This window comes from Syzygium oleosum, unplaced genomic scaffold (assembly GCF_021117445.2).
Source record: "Syzygium oleosum isolate NSW1041296 unplaced genomic scaffold, Sole_v2.1 Sole_v2.04, whole genome shotgun sequence".
Classification (NCBI taxonomy): Eukaryota; Viridiplantae; Streptophyta; class Magnoliopsida; order Myrtales; family Myrtaceae; genus Syzygium; species Syzygium oleosum.
In genome coordinates, this window is record NW_026607488.1 from 2,221,861 (window position 1) to 2,246,746 (window position 24,886).

Sequence of the window (24,886 nt, forward strand, 5' to 3'; positions counted from 1 at the left end):
CTTTGCATTGGATAACACTGTCTTGGACTATAGATAATGTATATCTTGAGAAAACATAATGACGAAGGATTTTGCCTCATAAAATTTGGATTTTGATACTAATAGAGGAGAAGGAAATATTTTTACAGGAACTTTATTCATTTAGATTTTAGAGATTTATATTTTTAAAAATTCTGAACACATTAAAAGATGCATATATTACATTAAATCTCTCCCTACCAATATATCCGATGGAAATCTTATTACTATACCTTATTAATTCTATACAACGTCGCCGTTCCCTTTCTAGTTTATATGCCCAATTGATATGGAAAAAATGATTTGCTAACATTTGTCAAGGGGATTCGACCGGATTAAACAATTTTTGTCTTACGTTTTCATTTCCTTTCTATTTTTTTTCCGATAAGTCAGTATATATTTCAGAGGTTAAAAAGCATGAGAGAAAACCCGGCTACATGCTCAAAAAATCACACATTAACCACTAAGAACGCAATTGAAGAGAAAGGCTCTGAATCTATTTATCCAAGATAGCTTCCTAATCTCAGAAAAATCAAGAAGTCTTCCTCTAATTGCACTCCTAATTATCATCAAATTTGGCATCAAGATTTACAACAAATGGAGCATTATGCAAGCACTTGTTTCGAGTCATCCATATACAACATAAAAAAAAAAAAAAAAGCATTCCAAGAAAGCTCGAACAGCGAGGCAACGGTTTCCCTTGAAAGTTAGACATAGCCCAGGAAGACTCCACAAACTATTTATGTTTGTGGCCCCCTAAGTTGAACGAACATAAGTTAGAGAAAGGCTCTGTGCATTAACTCTAGTTTTTCTTCCCTATGATATAAGATATTTATGTGGACGTGGACTCGAACTTAGAAAGTAATCCTTCACAAATTGTTCAATTACCAACTTCTCTAACTCAATCAGTGCCAGGTATGCCATTGCCAAGGACAATTTTTTCACTGATCCGGATCGTTTGTTAAGAAGAGATTGGGCATTTGTAGGCAAAGTTGGTAAAAGAGATACCAAATCGGGATAATTCCTTTTGGACATACCAAGATGTTATTGTGACCTGGTATATTTTATGCGCCTTCTTCTTTTGTAGTCTGATAAGCTTAATTCCGCAACGACTTCATTGAGAATTCTTCATGAAATCTATCTGTGGTGGAAGCAAAGAGCGACACCGAACGTGCAGGGGTTGTGAGGAAATCTCCCACCGCTAGATGGACTTGTCTAACTTTAGTATTTTCTCTTAGGCTCCATTAATTTCGCGGAAAATATTTTCCGGGAAAACATTTTCTTCATTTTCCGGCATTTGGTTTGCTTAAAAAAATGAATCAACGGAAAATGTAATCCTAGTCAACGGAAAACCTTTGCTTAAATTTAAGAAAATGATTTTCATTTTGAAAAACAGAAAAAAAAAACTTTTTCCAAAATATGACTAAGTATCGGTACTTGGATCCGAAACTCAATGCTTGGGCACCAAACCCCCGATGCTGGTACACCTGTGACAATTTTACCTCAAACTAATTTTTTGACCACCAAAAATCCCCAAACTGGTACATATTTGATAAATTTACCCCAAATTAATATTTTGACCATTAAAAACCTCAAACTGGTACATTTGTGACAAATTTACCCTCTGTTAGTTTCCGTTAAATTGGATTAATACCACAAAAAATCATAAACTGGTACATTTGTGACAAACGGAGAGTAAAACAAAAACCTAATACGTCAATGAACTGCCGCGTGTCATTCAACAAAGCAATTTAACAGTAAAATTTAACGAAAATAAACTGAGAGTAAATTTGTTACAGGTGTATCAATTTGAGGTTTTTTGTGATAAAAAAATTAATTTTAAGTAAAATTATCACATGTGTACCGCGTATCAATTTGAAATTTTTCGTGATATTAACAGCAGTGAAGATTAAGAGAACAGCAACATACATCTCCACAAAAAGTTGAGCAAAAGTCACGTTGCATTTATCTACTGAAAAGGACAAGACAATGAAATAACGCAAATACATTTACATCCCAGCTAATTTGTTGAGCAAAAGTCATAATCCTCCTGAGGTAGAAGTGGGGTTACATCCCCAACTACTTTGGTAGCTGTCTTCCCAATCGCTTAGTTAAGAAAATGGTTGAAGCCACCATTGGCCAAGGGGGAACATTTGTGATGAAAATCATCAAATGCATGCCCCATAGGACACTTATTTTCAGTGGTGGTGTACCGTGAAACGTGATTCTCATGGTGTGTAACCACTTATGACTATTCAAGTATAGCTACACTGCTGTACTTTTGTTGTAACGTATCAAATGTTGTAAAGTGTACCTCGTATGAAACTTAAATCATGGCTATTCATTGCTTGTAGGTGAGATAATTATGGGTGTGGCCCCTGAACCTGTCAACACCCGATACGTGGCAAGAGACTCCCTCTCTACTCGCTGCCTGGAAGATGATGATAGGCATGGCTTCTCTACTTTTCGCCCCATTTTCTTTTGTTGGCAAGGACGAGTTCAGGATCCAGTCAAGGGAAAATTTGAAAAATTTCTCGTGGTTGGATTTCTATAACTGTTGGTAAATTTCAAATTCTATTGCTGAAAAAAGTATAACCAGTAACTTGATTATTAGGTAACTCGTTAATAACTTACCAACACTATGGAGGATTTACGAACTTCCAAATGAATTAGTATATTAAACAACTCTTCTAAAAGTCTACATGCACCAAAAGTAAATTACCAACACTATAATAAACATATAAATATTACCATAACTTAAATAATTTATCAACTTCTCTGAATTGTTATCTTCACATCCTTACGGTCTAAAATTTAAATCTGACTCTTGTTTTTCCTGCAGAAGAAATCACGATGTTAAGTGATAATAGTGTTCCTGCTGCGAATGGACCAATAGGTTCATCATTACCATGGCCAGGAGGCATTTGAGTCTTCCTTTGATACCAAAGAAAAATTCAAGCACGGTACAAATAAAAGAAAGGGCAATGCGGTGATCTTGGCACTTTGAGTAGCCAATTCCACGAGTTTTCTCCAGCTGGAGTGATCCAGCAACGTGAGCCACAGATATATGACGGTTGAATGAATGGCCTTGAGCACAGTCGTTTTGCTGACAAATTTTTTAATCAAATTGCTGACCAAACACGCATTAATCAAATGGCCGATATTGATACTAAAACACTTGAATCGGATAGCTGACAAAGTTGTCATGCACAAAACCACAAGGGATTGCGGAAATGGCCTTAACTCCACTTTTTTTCTTGGCTTCCGGCAGCACAATCTACGTGTTTTCTTTCTCTATAGTTTCTTTCCACAATATTCTCCTGGTCCGGAACATAGCGTAAAGGTTAAACAGAGAAAGGAAAAAGACAAAAAGAAAGGAGTGGACCTCCGTCAAAATCTAAGAAGTGGAGTAAATAAACAAGTAACGGGCAACAGATGAAAATCGCATAATTGTTACAAGAAGTCATAATACAGGAATTTTTTTGTCTGAATCCCGGTCCAACAAGGCAAATGCATCACAATAGTTGATTTTGTGATATCCATTCACATAGAGCTCATAAAATCGATAGTTGTGATTCACAAGTTTAATGAACCTAAATACGGACGATAAGTTTCTTATTACATGATCTATAGCTTACGTGGACAAAGATTATTCGGACTATTAATTATGTGGGTCCTGCCGAAAGACTCATGTAATTTACTAATACTTGGATTTTTCCAAGGTCGTGGTTGCCAAAAACTCAATAGTTTCAACTAGTGAATAAAGTCTAATCGAGAATAACATAGGGTGAATTAAATTGTTAAATATGGCTTTGAATAAAAAAAATAGATGGATTCTAAGATGCCTTCAAGTCTCAAGGACTTTACAAAATTTGAATTACTAAATAATGCACAAGTAGCATATTGGAGACAACAAAAAATTTGCATAAAATGATATTGAATTAAAATAGATGGCTTATATTCTTGGAGGTCATGTTTGCTCGATGACTGAAGCTAAGGATATGTTTTCCTCCGATGTTGATCGGAAATAATCTTTCTCCTATTAGGTCATGATTAGTGCCTGGATTACATGCTTGAACATTACCCACATGTTACTCTAATCATGTCAAGCAGTGAAGAAAACTAGAAGTGGAAAACCAAATCAGCCCACTCCTATTAGGTCATGATTAGTTCTATATCTGATTACTTTAGTACAGGCATTTTTGAACGTTTCAGACCATTATTGACCTTTACTCAGCCTGTCCCAATCCAACCCAAGTCACTTGATGGACAGGGACAAGCAGTGTTTCTTTTTAATCCTTTGTTTGCCCTGATTCCAATAGGGCCCAATTCCCTAAAAAAAAACCCCTTCAACTTTAGTTTTTGTCTCAATTATATCTCAATTTTTTTTTTATCTTATAAAAAATCCCAAACTTTTATTTTTGTCCCAAATCTACCCAATTAACTTTTAGTCCAATTTTTTAATATTATTTTTTATTTTTTCGAATTTTTTTATTTTATTTTCTTTTCTTTTTCCTTTCCTTTTCTTTCTTTTTTTGTTTCACCTTCTGGCCGGTCGCCGGTCCGGCGACCGGCCAAAGGCGGGGGCCGGCGAGGCTCGGCCTCGCCGTTGCTGGGCGAGGCTCGGCCTCGCCGTTGCTGGGCGAGGCCAACCTCGCCGCCGACCCGGCGTGGCCGAGTTCTCGCCGGATCTGGGCGAGGGTCGGCCTCGCCTAGCAACAGCGAGGTTCGCCTCGCCGACCTCACCGTGGCCTGGCGAGGCTCGGCCCCGCCGGCTATTGGCAAGGTCGGCCCCCGCGCCGGGCGAGGTCGGCTCGCCCAAAGAACGGCGAGACCGAGCCTCGCCAGCCACGGCGAGGCTCGGCTACCACGGCCATTGGCTAGGTCGGCCTCGCCCAACGCCGGCGAGGCCGAGCCTCGCCCAACGCCGGCGAGGCCGAGCCTCGCCGGCGGCCGGCGGGGCCGAGCCTCGCCGGCCCCCGCCTCTTGCCGGTCGCCGGATCGGCAACTGGCCAGAAGGTGAAACAAAAAAAAAAGAAAAGGAAAGGAAAAAGAAAAAAAAAATCGAAAAAATAAAAAATAATATTAAAAAATTAGACGAAAAGTTAATTGGGTAGATTTGGGACAAAAGTAAAAGTTTGAGATTTTTTATTAGACAAAAAAAAATTTTGGATATAATTAGGACAAAAGCTAAAGTTGAGGATTTTTTAGGGAATTGGGCCTTCCAATAGCGTTCTCATATATAGTAGAAGACAAAGAGAAGGGGGCAAACTGGCACCGATAGAAATTGGAATGAATGGTGGTTAGAGCTCTGAGTTGAGCTCGTGGGAAGCTCGTGGGAAGTAAAAAGAAATCTTTGGTCGTGGAAAGGAAGATGTCAACCGTAATTCTGATGTACTGTGCTTGTGCACCTTCTTCTGCTGCTGCTTCATGTCCTCTATTTCCCTTCTCATCATTCATTTAATTTGTGAGCCCACTTTAGACATTATCTGATTTTTCCAACGTGTCTCCAGCCATGTAATCCTTCATTTTCCTGACATCTTCAGAAAGATTGGACCTACTTGTGCTGTGACTATAGCAGTGAGTTATCAGATTGATTTGGACGTAAGAAATTTCCAATCTGTCATGTGTTTCATATTCCACAACCATGTGCATGCAACTGTTATATCTACTGATTGCCCTGGATGTCATTCAGTCTGATTAAATAAAAAAGAGCAGAGCTTTCTAAATAGTTTTAGCAATTTGGCTAATGTGAATTTATAGGGTCGTTAATTCATCGATATAGCAGATTCTCTTGTCATGCGATTGCTTTCTTCTGCCAAACACGCCATAAGAGAAGCCAAAGACAATTGTCGACACGCAGTCCCTGTAATGAGGTCGTTTCATACAGCATGAAAAGAGCTGGTATGGCTTTCCTAAGGTGTTCGCCTATTCAGCAAATATCTCGCAATTCAACGATTTTGAAGTGTTTACAACTGTTGGGAAAATGTTCCACCCGGGTTCAAAGTGCCTGAAGTTTGAAACAGATTTTACTAAAACTCTCAGATGCAACTATTCCATATAGAACTGCAATGTGGCGCAATTGTAGTATAGCTATAGCTATACCGGCCGGCTAAAAAAAAAGTGACCTCTCAGGTTCAGCCTTAGCTACATGGACCTTAGGTAAGGACCCATGGACCACTCTTCATCAATGAATTGTTCTGGGCGGGTGGCCTAAGATCAGAAAAAAGAAAAAAAAAAAAAAGAGGCAGCTTGATCTTGGGAGAAAGGCCATTTACATTTTAAATCTGCTTATTACGTCCAGGGGGGGTAACCTGTCATTTATCATTACCTGAAATGTCATCTCAATGGAAGAGACAATGCCCATCTTTTCTTTATCAATGCTTGCAAAGTTCAGCTGGTGATGTTACTCAATAAAGAAACAACAGGGTTTTGGATTTTAAGTGCAGAAGGGAGGCAAGAGTGTGATATCCTTGGCGGAAGGAACTCTGGCTGCATTCTTGACTTTAATGAATGATATCGTTTTTAGTGGCCCAATGTTGGGCCAAGAAAGTGTTGTACAGGAGGGGTCCCTGCGCAACACGTGTACAATTCGAGAAGAGCCCTCAATAATTTCTTGCATAATTGCACATTTTCCAACATGTCCGTCACCCACGCAAAAACGGGCAATTTTGTTTTATTTAAATATGAGCTAATTTCATTGATTAAGTTTCCGTCTATAATTTTTATCCTCTGCATTTTCCTCACTTTTCCAAAGATAACAAAAATACCAGATTCAGTTAATTCTGTTTTTCTTAGAAAAATTAGTGAGATTTAAGCTTGTGAGAGTACCCACATTAAGGCAAATGTATGTAAAAAATTTATTAATTGAGGATGACGATGTTCTCATTTTAGAAGATAAAGTTAAAGATGTCAATGTATTTCTTTTACGAGAAGGACACACTAGCTCAACCCAATGAAAACCCATAGAAATATTTGTTTGCAAAGAAGGGGATGGTGGATGAAAAGAAAAAGATAATTATGTGTTCCACTTGTATCTTTATTTTAGTATATTTTCCAAATTCACACATTTGTATATAAAAGTTATTTCCATAAAATTTCTGATGTCATAAAATATGGAAATGAAGACGTCATTCAAGGAAAGGGAGTGGTACATGATCATCTACAGCTGGAACTTTGGCTCCATCCACACAAATCGGTGTATAAAAGGAGTGGAGCGATGAGAACATAAACTACAACTTCGACTTCAACCCCGTAAAAATACCTTCTCTGCTTTCAGATTTTTACCTGCTCGCGAGACAGCACAGCAAAGAATTCTCATAAAAAAAAGGAGATGGAAACAACTTCGACTTCAACTCCCAAAATTTGGATTGATCCATCGCCAGGTATGTTCCGTCCTTTGCTTTGTTATTCGATTTGATCCGTAGGGCATAAAGCGATGGAAATATTGGAAAATTTTCGCTTTTTTATTGTTAATTTCGAAGTAATATAAGCAACTTCACGAATGACATCATGGATAGATAATGCGTTGAAAATGGAAACGTTTCCTTATTTATTGCTTATTAAGTGTTCGAACACTTTTTTGAAAATCCTAAAGGAAAAAGGAGAGAGTCTAAAAGAAGACGAATTTCCATAGAGCTCGAGGGCATGTTTGGTACGATGAAATTTTCCAATTTCTTGGTTTCCCTTAAAAAATTCCCGATGAATATACGTTTGGTAGAAATTTTGGTTGCCGGGTTTTCAAATTTTAACCTCAAAGCCGAAAAGCGGCCAACATCGACGTTACATACAAGGATTGCTTAAAAAAAAACTACACCAACGGAAAATGACTTCTAAAATATTTGGAAAGTCGAACTAAATCGTCAGAAAATAATATTATTTCTTTTGGAAAAAAAAAACTTGCTTGAAAATTATTCAAGTAAATATACTTTTTGTCCCCATAATTATTCAAGTATGTTCCGTGACTTAACTGTCGTCAAAGTACAGTATAAGGACTGTTATAACCAAACAAAAAGTACAGAGATCAAAAGTGACATCCTACAGGGACCGAATGAATTTAATTGCCCCGAATTCAAAATGCCAAAGCAATGCGTGGCTCGCTACCAAATACAGCCAATTGATTCATTTTCTCGGCCCATGGGCATCACTATTCTTTCTAAATGTCTTACCCAAAGGTCGAATCTCCTAATTTGGTTTGACTTGGCTCCACAAGTTCCCTCACTGTTGTTGGTGATGACCACGTGGTCTTTCTAAATTTTAATTCTTTTTCTTGAACATTTAAAAAGACATCGAACTCTAAATATTACCAAGTCAATGCTACTTTCATTCTGATATAAAAAGAAAAATGCTACTTTCATTACTTACTAGGACTCGATGATCACTTCACTAAAATTAATTATCAGGAAATTTCCTCTTATCAAGACTTCTATCCAAACAATTATCCCACGACTGGTAGCGATGTATGTAAGGGTATAATAGGTAATATGAAAACAAAATAAGAAACTCAATATAGAAAAGTTAGAAGGTCCAACAAAACTGATTCCTGATACAATACCTATCTTCTTCTTCTTTTTTTTGTCAAAAGAGATTTTATTACCAAAATGATACATAAAATGATCCAAAGGAAATCTCAAAAGTCACTATAACAAGGCCATTCCAAAACAAACCAAAAATCAGAAATCAAGGTTCATCATCGAAGCATGGTTGACAAAGATAATCACATGCTCGTCCTTGAAGAACAGATCTGTGACTGCATCCAAGCGAAAGGATCAGCGATTGATTACCAAATCATACATCTTCATCAGTGATGAGCACATGTCAGGATCTCCATCTGTAGTTACGATTTTGCCTTTTGACGGTGTCCGCCAAAGTTCGGCGTCCCCAACACCATTACCATATGGAGATAACATAAACATGTTGAGCAAGCTCAAATCTGACACCTATGAGAACAAGTTCTTTAGCAAGTGCGAGACACCAAAACTTTTAACAAAAACATGTTGAACGGGCACAAATTTGAACACCATTAATACAATACCTATCTTGAAAACTCAAGATTTATGTTAAATTTAACATTAATTTTTTTTCTTTTGTTTAAAAGTCTAATATCTAAGCTTTTGCTTCATTTGTTCTTTTCTCCCTATTAGAGTTGCTAATTTCGTTTCCTGATGGAAAATTCGAGTGCACTTTCGAACTGGGCATGGTGGATTAGGTCTGAATTGTCTGTTACTGCGTTCAGTGTGTGGTATGATGCTTTAATGGGGAATGCTGGCGATCGATTGATTGAAGGATACTATTGTGGAATGCATATCTGCTGCGGTTCAATCCGTTTTGCCTGTTCCGTGCTCTCTTTGTGACATTTGCTATCGATTTGATCAGAATCAGCCACGAGAGAGAGAGAGGAAGAGATTTAGAAGGAAATGGCAGGAGGGAAGGCGCCATACAGGAGGTGAGAACCTCTTTGCTTTCATGTTCATTTGAATACTGTGAGTTGATTTGCACCGCATAGGATGGCTTTTAGAAGGGAAAATTACCAAAAAAGTCCTAAACCTTTTGCAGTTGTGCCAATTCAGTCCTAAACCTTTTTTTTTGTCAATTCAGTCATAAACCTTTTGCAAACCAACCAATTCAGTCCTTTTGGCCGGCCGGCGCTGACGTGGCCGCCGGCCGGCTGACATGGCGCCGGCCGGCGTCCACGTGGCAATATTTTAATATTTTTTATTATTATTTTCGAATTTTTTTCTTTTTTCTTTTTTTTTTCTTTTCCTTCTCCCCCTGGCCTGTCCGGCCAGGGGGGAGGCTCGCCGGCGAGGGCCCAGCTCCGGCGAGGCGAGCTGGGCCCTCGCCGGAGCTGGGCGAGCTCGCCCAGCTCCGGCGAGGCAGAGCTCGCCTGGCCAAGGCGAGCTCCGCCTTGCCGAAGCGGCGAGGCGGAGCTCGCCCAGCCATGGCGAGCTCCGCCTCGCCAGATCTGGGCGAGGGCGGAGCTCACCATGGCTGGGCGAGCTTCGCCTCGTCGGAGTTGAGCGAGGCGGAGCTTGCCTTGGCTGGGCGAGCTCCGCCCTCGCCCAGATATGGCGAGGCAAAGCTCGCCATGGCAGGGCGAGGCTCGCCCAGCGGCGGCGAGAATACAGCTCGCCCAGCCATGGCTAGCTGGGCCCTCGCCGCCGCTGGGCGAGCTCGCCCAGCTTCGGCGAGGGCCCAGCTCGCCTCGCCGGAGCTGGGCCCTCGCCGGCGAGCCTCCCCCCTGGCCGGACAGGCCAGGGGGGAGAAGGAAAAAAAAAAAGGAAAAAAATTCGAAAATAATAAAAAAAAATATTAAAATATTGCCACGTGGACGCCGGCCGGCGCCACGTCAGCCGGTCGGCGGCCACGTCAGCGCCTGCCGGCCAAAAGGACTGAATTGGCTGGTTTGCAAAAGGTTTAAGACTGAATTGACAAAAAAAAAGGGGTTTAGGACTGAATTGGCACAACTTCAAAAGATTTAGGACTTTTTTGGTAATTTTCCCTTTTTAGAAAGAAAGCATCCCTCCGCGTGAATTGTCAATAGTAGTCTCGTGGGGATGGTTTACGATTTCACCTTGTTATTAATTTATCTGTTATGGCCAATTCCAAGTTCCAACTTTTGCTTCTAGCTCTTGATTGTTCCCAAGTGCCAAGCAATAAACTGAATAAAAAGCCATAAGTAGAAGTAGGAAGTACTAAGGAAAAGGTGGTGAAATGAGCGTTGTACGTATTGTCATGTAGTGCATAATAGCGCTCGTACTCAAAAGCAGCATTTGGTGACATTACTTAGAACTTCTATGTAGCACATGATGTAACAGTATTTGCTCGTCATTTCGGTTTTCAAAATCTAAGTTTGGCTGTACCATCAACAAATTCTTTGCCAGGGTCTGCCTTGTCACTTATTCTATGATGATTGATATTAGTTGTTTCGGAGGTGTTGCTTGACAAGTAGTCAATCCAAGGAAACCAAGAATGGGGTAGTCGAGCTCGGAACTTCAACTGAAGATTGCCGTATTAACTATGATTGCATCAGTAGTAATGGGTGGTGTATGCAATGCACACCCACATACTATGAGCTTCATCTCCGTTCTGTTGGATATCTTGACTTAGATCCGTGTAGACACCCCATTGAGCAGAAGGCCGTCTTGTTCTTTTTTCGCGGTGCCTTCCAGCTACAAGAAGTTCAGATTATTCTTCTTTAGACCTTTCCCATTTGATGCAAGAGAACTGTGTTGGGTTCACTGAAGAAAGCCAGTTTTGAATGAGGCCTCTGGCACTTGGACGGCCCATCTTTTTTTGAGTAATTACTTATCTTAACATTTCATTTTTTCCGAATGTTGCACTTAAAAAGCAGTTATGAAGTTTTTTTTTTTGGTCTGAAAGCAGTTATGAAGTTGGAAATCAGAAATGTTTTAACTTTGAATGATGTACCACTTTTGGAAGTCGACACACCTTTTGATTGGATGGATAGGATTGACAGGGAACATATTGCATTACTAGTTCAATATATACTTATTTTGAATGAGCATCAAGTATTGGAGCTGTATTGGACACTACCCAGATGCTTTCCTTGCAGCAATGATTTTTTTTCTTCCTTCCTTTTTGAAGCCAATTATCCTGTCTCGAGTCACAATTCCGGGCATAATGTCAGAGAGAAGAGGCAGCTGAAAGACTGTTTAGCTGTATTAGCACGAATGCTGCGGATTCTTCTCGAGGCCTTGGTCTAGAATGAGGTGTTTCTTCTAGATATATCTAAGTCTGAAGTAACACGTATTCAGACACCTGGGGAACCAGATTCTATCGGAGCAAAGTTTATTTTGCATCTTTTACTTGCTCCTAATTTCACAGTGCCAAGTCCCTCGAAAGTACTGGTTGAGTGATGTTAATGCCACAGGTAATGTGATTTACGCATGGTATGCTAGAACTATTTGTCAGATTTGAAGTGAATTAGAGATCAGTCCGGAAAGTATGTGACTCGATGAGTCAGCAGGTGCCTTATAAAATTTCTCATATCGACGTCATTTAGAGCTGTATATGTCAAATCGCTGGCCATGTCTTATAAGATGGCATGTGTTAATTGGACCTCCACGTCAAAATTTTTCGATCTAAGTGAGCTAAATGGAATTCATTATAAAATCATCAAAAGATCTATGATTGTATTTGGCTAAATTAGCAAGTTTATGATTGAATTGATATTCGTACATTAGGTTTACGACTTTTTGGGTATTTCTCTAAGAGAAGCATACTTTTGTGCAAAAATATACGTTCTATGTTAAAAATAAGTGGCACTATAACTTGAAGTGAAGAATTTCATACAGATATACGCGTTACACGTAAAAAGATTATTTTTTAAGGATTTGGCAATAAATGCATCTTCTACTCTTTCATATTTCCTGATAAAAGTTATCTTCGGTACTTAATAACGGGTTCTCTTCTTTTCTCTCTCGTCTTGCGACATTTTCTGCACATGCTTCTGTTTACCATTGCTTTTCCCTTTGATAAGGACGAATCGTCTAGCAAAACGAGTCAGAGAAGCTCGACAAAGATTATCAAATTTTCAAACCACTCGAGAGTACGAAAGTCTCTGCAAAAGATTGCTGGCATTTTGCCCATTAGAGAGGCAGTTTAATTGATTAACAGCTATGTTTTTCCCCTTTTTAGCAAAAAAAAAAAGCTATGTTTTTCCCTCCATCCCAACATCCCAAGTGCACTTTGCTCGTAGTCCAAGAAGAAAAGACCCAGTTGGGTCGAGAAATAGTACACAATTATGAGAGCACCCACGAGAAAATATTAGATGCATTCCACTTCACGTTCCACCATCCACTGACGGTTCTCGAGTACCCAGAGGCGGGTCCAGCAAATAGTACACGATTATGAGAGCACCCAGAGGCTTCAATTCCATGACGTGAAGCAAACAGACTAGTACAATTATGAGAGCACCCCAGAGGCTTCTTTCACCTGTCTTCGTCGCTGTCAGTTCCAGAACCCTAAATATCTTTGGACTAGTGCGTGCCCTTTGCAAAGTGAATTCTAGCTGCTCTTGTTCCGATTCTTCCGGATTGGGCCCCGTGTGTGTCGTAAAATAAATACAGTATAAGAAAACCACTTAAAAATCAAAAAAAAAAAAAACGACGGTTACATATACATGTTGGAGCTTACGTTTGTAGACTAGACGTTCATCCCATTAATGAATGATACGTGTCTTGTGACGGTACTTCATTATTGGGGTTGCAGTCGACAAAACGGCAAGGAGTAATTAGGACCACGTACATGCATATGCCAATCCTAGACCTTCACATCAAAAACTTTTCTAGATGGGAAGGATGGAATTTATTAAAAAATCATCAAAAACTATAAAATTATATTTGATCAAATTAAAAAATTTAAAATTAAATTAATATTTATACATTAAATTTACGACTTTTTTGATATTTCTTCTAGAGAAGCATCCCATCGCGCAAATATACATTCTATGTTAAAAATAAGTAGTGTAGTAATTATCAATTCACGTTCTTTAGCTCTCGCACAGCAATTTTGATGGACGCATTAAATTGACGCATATCTTCGATGTGCAGCGGTTTTATGATGCGTTAATTGATGAATTAATGGACGCCAATCGTCAGCCCTTCTGTAGCAGTTTGGATGGACGCATTAATGAACGAATTAATGGATGTGTTAAAGAAAGCATCTCTTCAGCTCTCGTAAAAGAAGTTTTTCATAATGATTTTCTTCAATTCACTATAATGAGTTCAATGTCTTCTTCAATACCTAAGGAGATAGAGTTATTCAAGATTATAATTCTTCTTTAGAAATTCACTCCTTCAAGTGTGTCAGTTTTAAGAAATGTTGGACAGAATCGTATTAGTATAATGATAATACAAACAGGTTCGAGGTGTTATATTTTGGAAGGCATAGGTAGTGAAGCTACTTAACACCATTGACAAGAACTAATCACTTTAAAGGGATTAGGCTAATTGTATCTCATCTCCTATTGAATTTCCTGTTAATTTTATAAAACAAATACAAAAGTTGTGATCCAAACATCTTTATATATCAAATATTACATAAACATTGGCTTGGCGATTATTGTATTAAAAATCGACATCCCTGTCATATCTTTCTATATTTTCTGATTATAATAAATAATATTGCGTTACGTATGTATAAGTTTTTCCTAACAAGTAGCACTATATCTTGAAGCGAAGAATTTCATTTTGCCCCATTAGAGAGGCCGATTATGTTTTTCCCTTCATCCCAAGTGCGCTTCGCTCGAAGTCCAAGAAGAAAAAACACAGTTTTGATCGAGCAAATAGTACAGTTATGAGAGCACCCAGAGGCTTCAATTCCACGACTTGAAGCTTCGCAGACTAGTACAATTATGAGAGCACCCCGGAGGCTTCTTTCACCTGTCTTCGTCGCTGTCAGTTCCAGAACCCTAAATATCTTTGGACTAGTGCGTCCCCTTTGCAAAGTGAATTCTAGCTGTTCTTGTTCCAATTCTTCCGGATCGGGCCCCGTGTGTGTCGTAAAAAAAATACAGTATAAGAAAACCACTTAAAAAAAAAAAACGACGGTTACATATACATGTTGGAGCTTACGTTCGTAGACTAGACGTTCATCCCATTAGTGAATGATACGTATCTAGTGATGGTACTTCATTATTGGGGTTGCAGTCGACAAAACGACAAGGGGTAATTAGGACCACTTACATGCGAACTGGCCTTTTTCTATTTCTTTTTTGCTTTCCTTGTGTCCCTTTCCTCTGTTCTGGGAGAGTCTAAGGTTAATAATTTAGTCATTTGTGTCACGTTCTTTCTGTTTCCTTCGAAACGAGGAAGAACGAGAGAGATGAACTAACCCTGAGGGTGCGTTTTCTCGTTCGAATTTCTAAATAGGATAGGACTGAATAAGATAGGATAAGAAATTCTAGGATTTCTTTATATCCTATCCACTGTTTGGTGAACTACGGATTTAAAGTCGGATAGGATAAATTTTTTTTTTTTTTTGCTATTCACGGGTTCGGAGGAGTCGGTGAAGGAAAAAAAGTCGAGAAATTTTTTTGGTGAAATCGCACAAGGTGTGGGGATGAAGATGACGGCGAGTGGAGCATAGGGTTTCTGAAAAAATATATATTAGAAATCCTATCCAAGTCTATCCCACCTCTCCCCTCGGATTTTTTTATCCGGGCTATATCCGGTTTATATCCGACCTTATCCTATCCTAGACCATCACCAAACATAGGATAGGATAAAACATATCTTATCCTAACTTTTATCCGGTCGATCAAACGCAGCCTAAATGATTCCAAAACGTTACGATGAGGTAGGCTTGCTCAGGTTGGTTCTTTGTATATGTACAATTTTTTGACAAATATTTTGTCCATCCGACATATTTTAATGCGAGATGTCTTACCAATGACATTCGGTAGTATTCACAAGTAGTCATTAAAGCTTCAAAGTTTTAGGAAATACCTTTCTTTGAAATAATTGTTGATAATCTTGTGCATTGTGTGGGCTGTTGATCTTGTGTAAGTTGATCGACGGCCTTATCATACACATACAAAATATTAAAATAAAAGATAAAGATGTTGGAGTCCCTAAACTGTTACAGAATGTCTAATTAGGCATTCAACTGACTTTTGATCAAACAAATTAGTCCCTGAACTGCAGCCGCTGCCAACAACTCCGCAGTCAAGTGTTGCAGGGGATGAACTTAATAGGGCGTTGAGTGAAGCATGGGGGAGGAAGAAGAAGATGAGTTTCCGAGAGTGATTGACGGTGGTACGGTCATGAGAGGCGTATGTTATCCCCATGAACACGATCGACGGTGCATTTGTTTGGAAGGAGAAATAATTAGGGCCGGGCAAAGGGGCTGCTCCATACATCCTTTTTTTTTTTTAATTCTCTTTTTGTTTTGCCCTTTTCCTGTTTCTCTCTCACGGCGAAAATTGGATTTTCCAAGGAAATTTCGGTAAATAGCTGGAACGCATGCATGGTAATTTTGTTGGAATGAGTTCTGCTGCGATTCGGATGCCAATTGAGTCTCTATAGCGCCTAATATTTAAACATTGCAAAAGAGGAAATGACTAATGAGAGCATCTGTTAGAACTTAGGGTTTGTTTGTTGGACAAAAAGAAGTGCTGATTCCTCTGTTATTGGCGAAATTATCACCTAATTAAACCAATCCCTATAATTTCAGCAACTTCATATTTCATTCTGTGTCTCACAATGTCAGTGGCCAAATTAATAACCATATCCCAGTTAAGGACTAGAACAAAGCGTGATCCCTTTCACATGAAATGAAGATCCCATATGATTTCTAATGGCTACTTATCAATACTAAAAAGATAAGCATGATACGAACATATTTGGATCGAACATCATGATAAATTATATCGAGTTTTTCTAGCATTCTTTGGCTAATGGGTTACTGCTGCTCATGTAAAATTATTATACATGAATGTAATATATATATATATATATATATATATATATATATATATGTTAAACTGAATTTTTGTGCTGAAAATAATGGATTCTAGCTCCCATCAGATCTTGACAGTCCGATTGAGCTGTAGCTACGGTAAATACTTGCTCCTGGTTGATATTGCTTTTACTTATCGCCCTTGTAACTGTTCATCCACCACGTGATGTTTGTACTCGTTCACGGAATTTGTGGTTGATCTTCATCATTTCGTGCACAATGGACCTGTCAATCCACTCCAACTTTTCTAAACCTACTGAATATGCATTGCCCATTTCTCCATTATTTGTGTACCTTCGTCACTTTTATGTGGAGCTATTGACAATGATGGAGCAGATTTGATCGATCTAATGGATACTTTTAACAGCTCGACTATCGAATGATTGTCGTCACTCAATAATTGAATATTGACACTATCAAGGATTGATTCTCACATCTATTCCCTGTTTATGCATAGACATATTCAAATCACATGTCTATCTAGGTGTAGCATCACATCCACGAGTCATGTATGTCATTTGGCTTTGCATTGCGTGACTTTGACTTATTCTTGCTATCGCCAACGCCCGTGTAAATGTAATAGAAGCTCAAAACAAATTCCCAAATATCATTAACTCAAGTTGTGAAGAATGGGCAAGCTTCTCGCAAGAATCGACTTCCCCAGCAAAAAAGCGAAACGAATTCAGAGAACCAAAGATAGAGAATTGGTCTTGCAAGAAATCAACTTCTATGAGAGCAACACAAGTTGCACAACGAATGGGTCTACTTTTTATGTTATTGTTATTACCGGCATTACTGCCGCTGCTAGGTTACTTGTTCCAAAAATGTCTTAGAATCTAAATTGTTATTTTACATTTAAAAAATTGCTTGTAAAAAAAGTTAACTTTTTTATATTTTATTTTACATTTATATTAAGACCACTAAATGATTCATTTCAAGTTCACCCTTTAATCTAAAGTCTTATGTTTTATCAAAGATAATCTCTATTGCATAAAATTTTTTGTTTAATCTGTTAGAGAATTTTGTGGGGACGGGGTGGGGCTACCCACATAGTTACGTGAGGCAAGGATGGGAATGGAAAATTTGCCCCGTGCGGGCGCGGGGCGTGACTGTGAACCATCATGCCCTGAGCCATTGTCATCTCGAGCCAATCCAAACAAATCGGTGTCCTTTATCTATATATTCTGACATCACTTTATGATATATTACACGAATAGACTATTTATGGTGCAAGACAATGCACAAATTCGAAAGTCAACTAAATATATAAGGTGCAATACCTACTAATAAAATTACAATTACTCATCTGATAATAAAAAAGTTTTTTTTTTCAAAACAACCTTATTAAGAGACCCTATTTATTAGGAAGTGACAAAAAAATGAGTAGGACCTAGCAATGACTACCAAATAGATGCAATTTCTAACACAAATCAAAGCAAATCATCTTTACCACGCAAGTGCAGTTTTGGTGAATATAACAAAAAATATGAAGTATTTTCCAAAAGGGCACTAGAGGGAATTCAGTGGAATAAATGGGATATGATTAAAAATATGTGTTGAAAGGGATCAAATTATGCCAAGGGGGTGAGGTGGGACCGTGGGAGTGGGTGGTGGCCTGGTGGGAGTGTGACAGTGAAAGTGCTCCTACTTGGGTCAATTCATAAGGATGGAGAAGACGACAGCCCTGGTCTCCCCCTTCGACCCCACGCCCCACTCAGCTCCCATCTTGAAACCTGTATTTTTGCTGGCTCGTCTTTAGCTTTTAAATTAAGAAAAAATACCACAAAAAATTTCAAATTATGTCACTTGTGACAAATTTACTCAAAACTTTTTTTTTGTGATACGAAAAACTCCAAATTATACCATTTGTGACATATTTACCCCATCATACTTTTGCCCAAGAGGCTGAAGGAAAAGAGAAGAAAGAAAAAAAAAAGGAAACAAAAGATAAAAAAAAGGAAAAAGACGAAAATACCCTTGAGCAAAAGTATTGTTAGGTAAATGTATCATAAGTAGCATAGTTTGAGATTTTTCGTGTCGCAAAAAAAAGTTCAAGGTAAATTTATCACAAGTGACATAGTTTGAGGTTTTTGGTAGTGTTTTTCCTTAAATTAACTGTTTACATTTCATTTCTATATAATATAAATCTGATTGGCTTTTGAATATATATATTCTTATGATCGGAAAAATAATATAAATAGTCCATAAATTATGACTTAATATACAATATTATTCATGAATTTTTAATTTATTTAATATGATCAAAAATTAATAGTAAATGTTCAAGTCATCGGGCCAAAAAGGTGTTGTACAAAAGACGTCTTTGCGTGACCCGTGAACAACTAGAGAAGATAAAGTGTTCAATAATTTCGTACATAATTGCACAGTTTTCAGTCTTCAGACATGTCTCTGTCTCCTGATGCACGTGAAGAACATTACATCTATATTTTTTAGAAATGGGAATATAAATATGTTTATTGAATAAAGTTACGCGCAAAAGTATAAATTAATTATGTATAATTACCTAAAACTTGCTTGTGCGAAGAAAATTTTACATCATTCTTTTACAGAATAAAAGTCCGTTGAAATAGGATTCATTTTACACGTGCTGTCAATGTAAAATGTCTTTTTTTACATATATAGTTTCAAAATGGAAAAACCTGTTGCTAAAAATCAAAATCATATATGTCATTTCATAAAACCTGCTTATATAAAGAAAATTTTACACACCTAGTGCACAGTACACCGAATAAAATTGGAAAAATGACACAAACAGTACATGAATTTTCGCTCAATGTATAATGTAGTCCATGAACTTTTAATTTGTTCAATGTAGTCCTTGAACTTTTGATACATATTCAATTTAATCCCTTGAATATTTGAAGATGTTCAATGTTGTCCTTGATCTTAAAAAAAAAAATGAAAGAACAACATTGAACATTTTCAAATAGTTCAGGGACTACATTGAACATGTCCCAAAAGTTCATGGACTATATTGAACAAATTAAAATTTTATGGACCACATTGAACATTGGATTAAAGTTCATGAATTATATTAAATAAATTAAGAGTTCAAGGACCGTATTACACATTGAATCAAAGTTTGAGAAATGATTGTGTCATTTTCCCAATAAAATTCTATGAAATATGCCGTTTGCAAAGCAGGGGATGGTGGAAGACAAGAAAAACTGATTATATGAAATTACAAATGTGACCCCAAGTAACTAATTGATATAAAATATGTATATAATTCAAGAATCCAATTGATTTTTTTTTTAAAAAACTGATCACGAACGAAAGATAATTGGTAAAAGTTCAGCACCTTTGGTTTCATTATCCCGATTGCAAAACAAGTCCCCTGTAAAAATTAAATTGCCAAATGTAGGTACGAAAACAAGCTAAAGTTAGATTTTTAGGTTGCACTAGTTGATCTAAGTTGTTCTTTACGTATTCAAGTATAATTAGCAAGGACAGGCACCGCCTTTTCTAACTTTCCCCGTGAAAATTTCTCCTAATTCAAAACCATCAGCAGTTCACTATTTTGGTGGTGGACCGTCTACATTATAGAGTAAATCCAATACCATTCTCAACTTTGGCTCGAAATTTCCAAAAAATATCCATAACCGAAAAGTAATGAACAATAGCCCCGAGATTTAAATAATTTAAATTACAAAGATCCAAATAAAAATCATGTTACTACAAAAATCTCTACCATAGATTATAAATATAGACGGAAGCTTTTCCATCCTCCGACAATTTAAATTAAAATCAATGCTAAGCTCTGTCGCTCTTCTTCTTGTCGCTTCGATAACTTTTTCCTTTTCCCATGTTTGGGCACACATGGGCGTGCACCCTTTCCTTTGCTACACTTATCCCCGGAACACCCTAGACACAACGAAAAGGATTGCCTGGTCCGAATTTGGTGGGCCGAAAATGATCCAATTCCCTCTCACCAAAAAATCACCCTCGGAGTTCGTAAAAATTACCGAGGGGCAATCACGAAGAGAGGTGTTAGAATCGAATCAAATTGAATTTTCGTGCATTTTTCATTCAGTTTGGATTTCGGTTTGGATAATGAAAAAATAACTATTTATTTTATTCTAATTTGGATAGTTTCATTTCGTTTACCAAACTGAACTTAAAATCGTCCCTTCTTAATATTACAATGTACACGTTCTCTCTCCTTTTTTACTAAATCTCTTTTTAATATTACAAAAAAGAAAATTGAACCAAACCGAGTCTTCAATTTGGGTTATATTTGATTCGGGCGCAATTTTGTTCAAAGTTAATGCACATCCAAACAATTCAAATCGGTTGAAGTTTTCTGAAAATCTGTATCAAATCGAACCATCGATACCCCTAGGGAGGGAGTCGCAAGGTCTTCAGCCACTCTCGTATCCCTTCCATGCCGATATCCCTCGTCTCTTATCTCTTCCATAACTTTTCATGCTGAGGCACCCTATCAAGTATCGGCCAGGACGCGACCCAGTTTTCCTATTGAGGATGTAAGCAATGATGTCATACGATCTTTGGAGAAAGAGCCAACAATGTCACATCCTTAGGCCAAAAATGTATTGTACGAAAGACGTCCTGACGTGGCACGCGTACAATTAGAGAAGATACGGTGCTCAATAATTTCCTTTATAATTGCACTTTTTAGACATGTCGCTCTCCCATGGTGCACGTGAAAAACGTTCCATCTTTTATTATTATTATTATTATTAAAATATGAGCTAATTTCATCGATTGACTTTTCATCTAAATTTGTATCCTCCCCGTCGTCCAGTCAAGGGAAAATTTGAAAAATCTCTCGTAGTTGGTAGATTTCAAATATTATTTGCTAAAAAAAAGTATGACTAGTAACTTGATTATCAGGGACTCGTTAATAACTTACCAACATTATTGGGAATTTACTTACTTCCAAATAAATTAGTATATTAAACAACTCTTCCGAAAATTTACAAGCGCCATAAGTAAATTATCAACACTATAATAAACATATCAAGATTACAGTAGCTTAAACAATTTATCAACTTCTTTGAATTGTTACCTTCACATCGTTATGGTCTAAAATTTATACCCGACTCCCGTTTTTCTTGCGGATGAAACTACGATATTCAGTGACAATAGTGTTCCAACCTCGAATGGACCAATAGGCTCATCATTATCATGGCCATGAGGCACGTGAGTCTTCCTCTGATACCAGGGACATGCTGTGATTTTGGCATTTTTAGTAGCCAATTCCACAAGTTTTCTCCAGCTGGGGTGATCCAGAAACGTGGCCACAGATATATTACGGTCGAATGTGCCTTTGCTGAAAAGTTTCTAATCGAATAGCTGACATCACGGATCCATTGAATGGCTGATATGAAAACACTTGAATCGGACGGCTGACAAAGTTGTCATGCGCAAAACCACAAGGGATTGCGGAAATGGCCTTAACTCCACTTTTTTTCTTGGTATCCGGCAGCACATTCTACGTGTTTTCTTTCGGCATGGTTTCTTTCCATAATATTCTCCTGGTCCGGAACATAGCGTAAAGGTTAAACAAAGAAAGGAAGAAGACAAAAAAATAAAATAAAAGGAGTGGAACTCCATCAAAATATAAGAAGTGGAGTAAATAAACAAATAACGGGCAACTAATGAAAATCGCACAATTTTTATGAGAAGTTATAATCCAGGAATTTTTTTTGTCTAAATCCCAGTCCAGCAAGGCAAATGGTTGCGAAACCCTACTTCCTCACTTACGCATCCCCACCCCTAGGATCATGCTTGCGAGACAGTGATCTTCAATCCCTAGGCTCGGCGGCTCTTGATGGGTTACGACTCAACTAATCAAGTCATTGAATTCAAAATCCTAAAGACTAAACACATTTCTAGTAATCCAGTGAGACATTGTATTCTTCCTTTGTGGTCACATAAAAAAAGTCGTACTTGAATTTTTGCCAGGTTCTGATTGTCAAATATTTAATGGTTTCAATTAGTAATCATTGTCAATCGAGAATGATCGATGGCCAATTAAATCGTAAAATATGACTTCGAATAAAAGTAAATGGATTTTAATATGCTTTGAAACCTCAAAAGCTTTGCAAAATTTGAATTACTAAATAATGCGCAAATGGTAGAATGGAGATAATTAAGAATTTACGTGTAAAATTTCATTGAATTAGAACATATGGCTTATATTCTTGGAGGTTATGTTTGTTCGATGACCGGAGTTGAACCTAAATTGCTAATGAAGATGATTGGAGTGCGTAGACAAAGTAAAAAACTTACAAAACACGACTGGGAAGCTTTTATAAACCAAGATGATCACAGAAATTAGAGAACCTAATATAATCCAAAATTCAAATTTAGAGTGGCTCGTGCCCTAAATTGTTGGTGGTGGATGAATTGACAGAAACCTGACCAGTGACTAGGCATCTACCATTCAAAACGGGGATTTGTTTTGGAAAAACCCTAACTTATTACGTGGAGTGCCAATTTGGTGTCACAGACTCAATTAAATATCTCTATCTTCTTAAAGAATTGAAACAATTGAGGATAGTCAATTTGATGTATCATATTATATCAATATGTTACATGAAGTAGGAGCTAGACTCTTTGGTTTGGTGTGGCCGAGATATCCTTGAGATTGAACCATTAATTTCAATTGGCTAGACACAGATTTCAATGAACGGACTTGGGGGATTTCAGAATGAGAACAACTTATGGATAGGAATCCAACAATTGCGATGCAATGTCACAACTTTCACAGTGCAAATCAAAGTAGCAATTCCATGATTCTGTAGTGTGGTAGTGGCCAAAAGTAGGGGTGAGCATGGTTCTACAGTAGAACCTGAAAAACCTGATAACCTGACCGATGGGAACCTGTAGGTTCTAGGTTCTAAAATATGCACGGTAGGTTCTAGGTTTCAAAAGTTAGGGAACCTGTTTCGACAGGTAAGTTCGAGGTTCCATATATACTTGTAACCTAGAACTTGAAACAAGTTTTTTTATCTTTTTTCTTGATTTATGTCTTCGTGTGATCCTGTAGTGTATAGTCTGGAATCATTAATCTGAGCTTTCATTTTATGACTTGTTGATGTTTCATACGGTCAGTGGATCATACCAATAAATGGTGGTCATTAAATGTGATAATTCACTGTAATTGTTCAATTAATAATACATGTGGAATCTCGATAGACCCTGGAACCTATGACATGGTAGGTTTCAGGTTTCAAGGTATGTACGGTAGGTTCAAAGTTTCAAAAAATAAGGAACCTGTTCTCATGGGTTCCAGGTTCCACTTGGAACCTGTACGGAACCTGGAACTGCTCACTCCTAATCAAAAGTCTCCCAGTGAAAACAAAAAAACAAAAAAAGGCAAAGAGAATGATCTTCCCCATGTCATTCGAGTCGTAAAAATCTAACGATGATGAATACAAATATATATTATATACATTGGCACAATAAAATTTTTTTACACAAGAAGGTCTCAGGATGGTAATATAAATCTATTTATTGAATATAGTTATGTGCAAAAAATATAAATCGATTGTGTGTCATTATCTAAAATCTGCTTGCGCGAAGATAATTTTCACCACCTTTGACATAATAAAAATCCGTTGAAATAGTATTAATGTTACATACACTCTCGATGTCAGAGTCTTTTCTGCACAAGCAGTCTTAAAATGGAAAATCCTGTTTATTGAACAAACCTAATAAAAATAAAAATCGTACGTTTCATTCTATAAAATCTGCTTATATAAAGAAATTTTAAAACTGCAAGTGCACCGAATGAAAGTCCATTGAAATATGTAGTTTGCAAAGCGGGGGATGATGGAAGAAAAGAAAAAAAAATTGATTATGTGAAACTACACTTGTATCTTTTTTTAGTAATTTTTCCAAATTTACACTTTTGGAAAAAAAAGAAATTTACTTAAAATTTCTTATGTCATAAAATTTGGAAATGAAGTCGTCATTCATTAAAAAGAGAAGATCCACGGCAACACAAATTGACTTCGACTTCTAGTCTTCATCCACCTAAAATTACTTCTCTGCTTTAGATTCGAAAAGAGGCAAGAGTGTCACGTCCTTCTGGTGAGGAACTTTGGCAGCATTCTCCCGCTTCAATGACATCTTCTGTCGGCCATTTAGCTAGTCACATCGTACCTATCTGTAAAGCATTCTACAAATGCTCACTATGATTGGACGATGTAAAAGTTTGGAATATCCTCAATCTACACTATATAAGATAAAATTCTGCCAAAAGTAGAATATAGAGTTGACTAATAGTCAATTGCCATATACAAATGATCTTCTGAATCTCTTTTCTATCTCTTCTCTTGCGTGGCATGAATACAATTTGAGAAGAGTCCTCAATAATTTCATATATGATTTCACA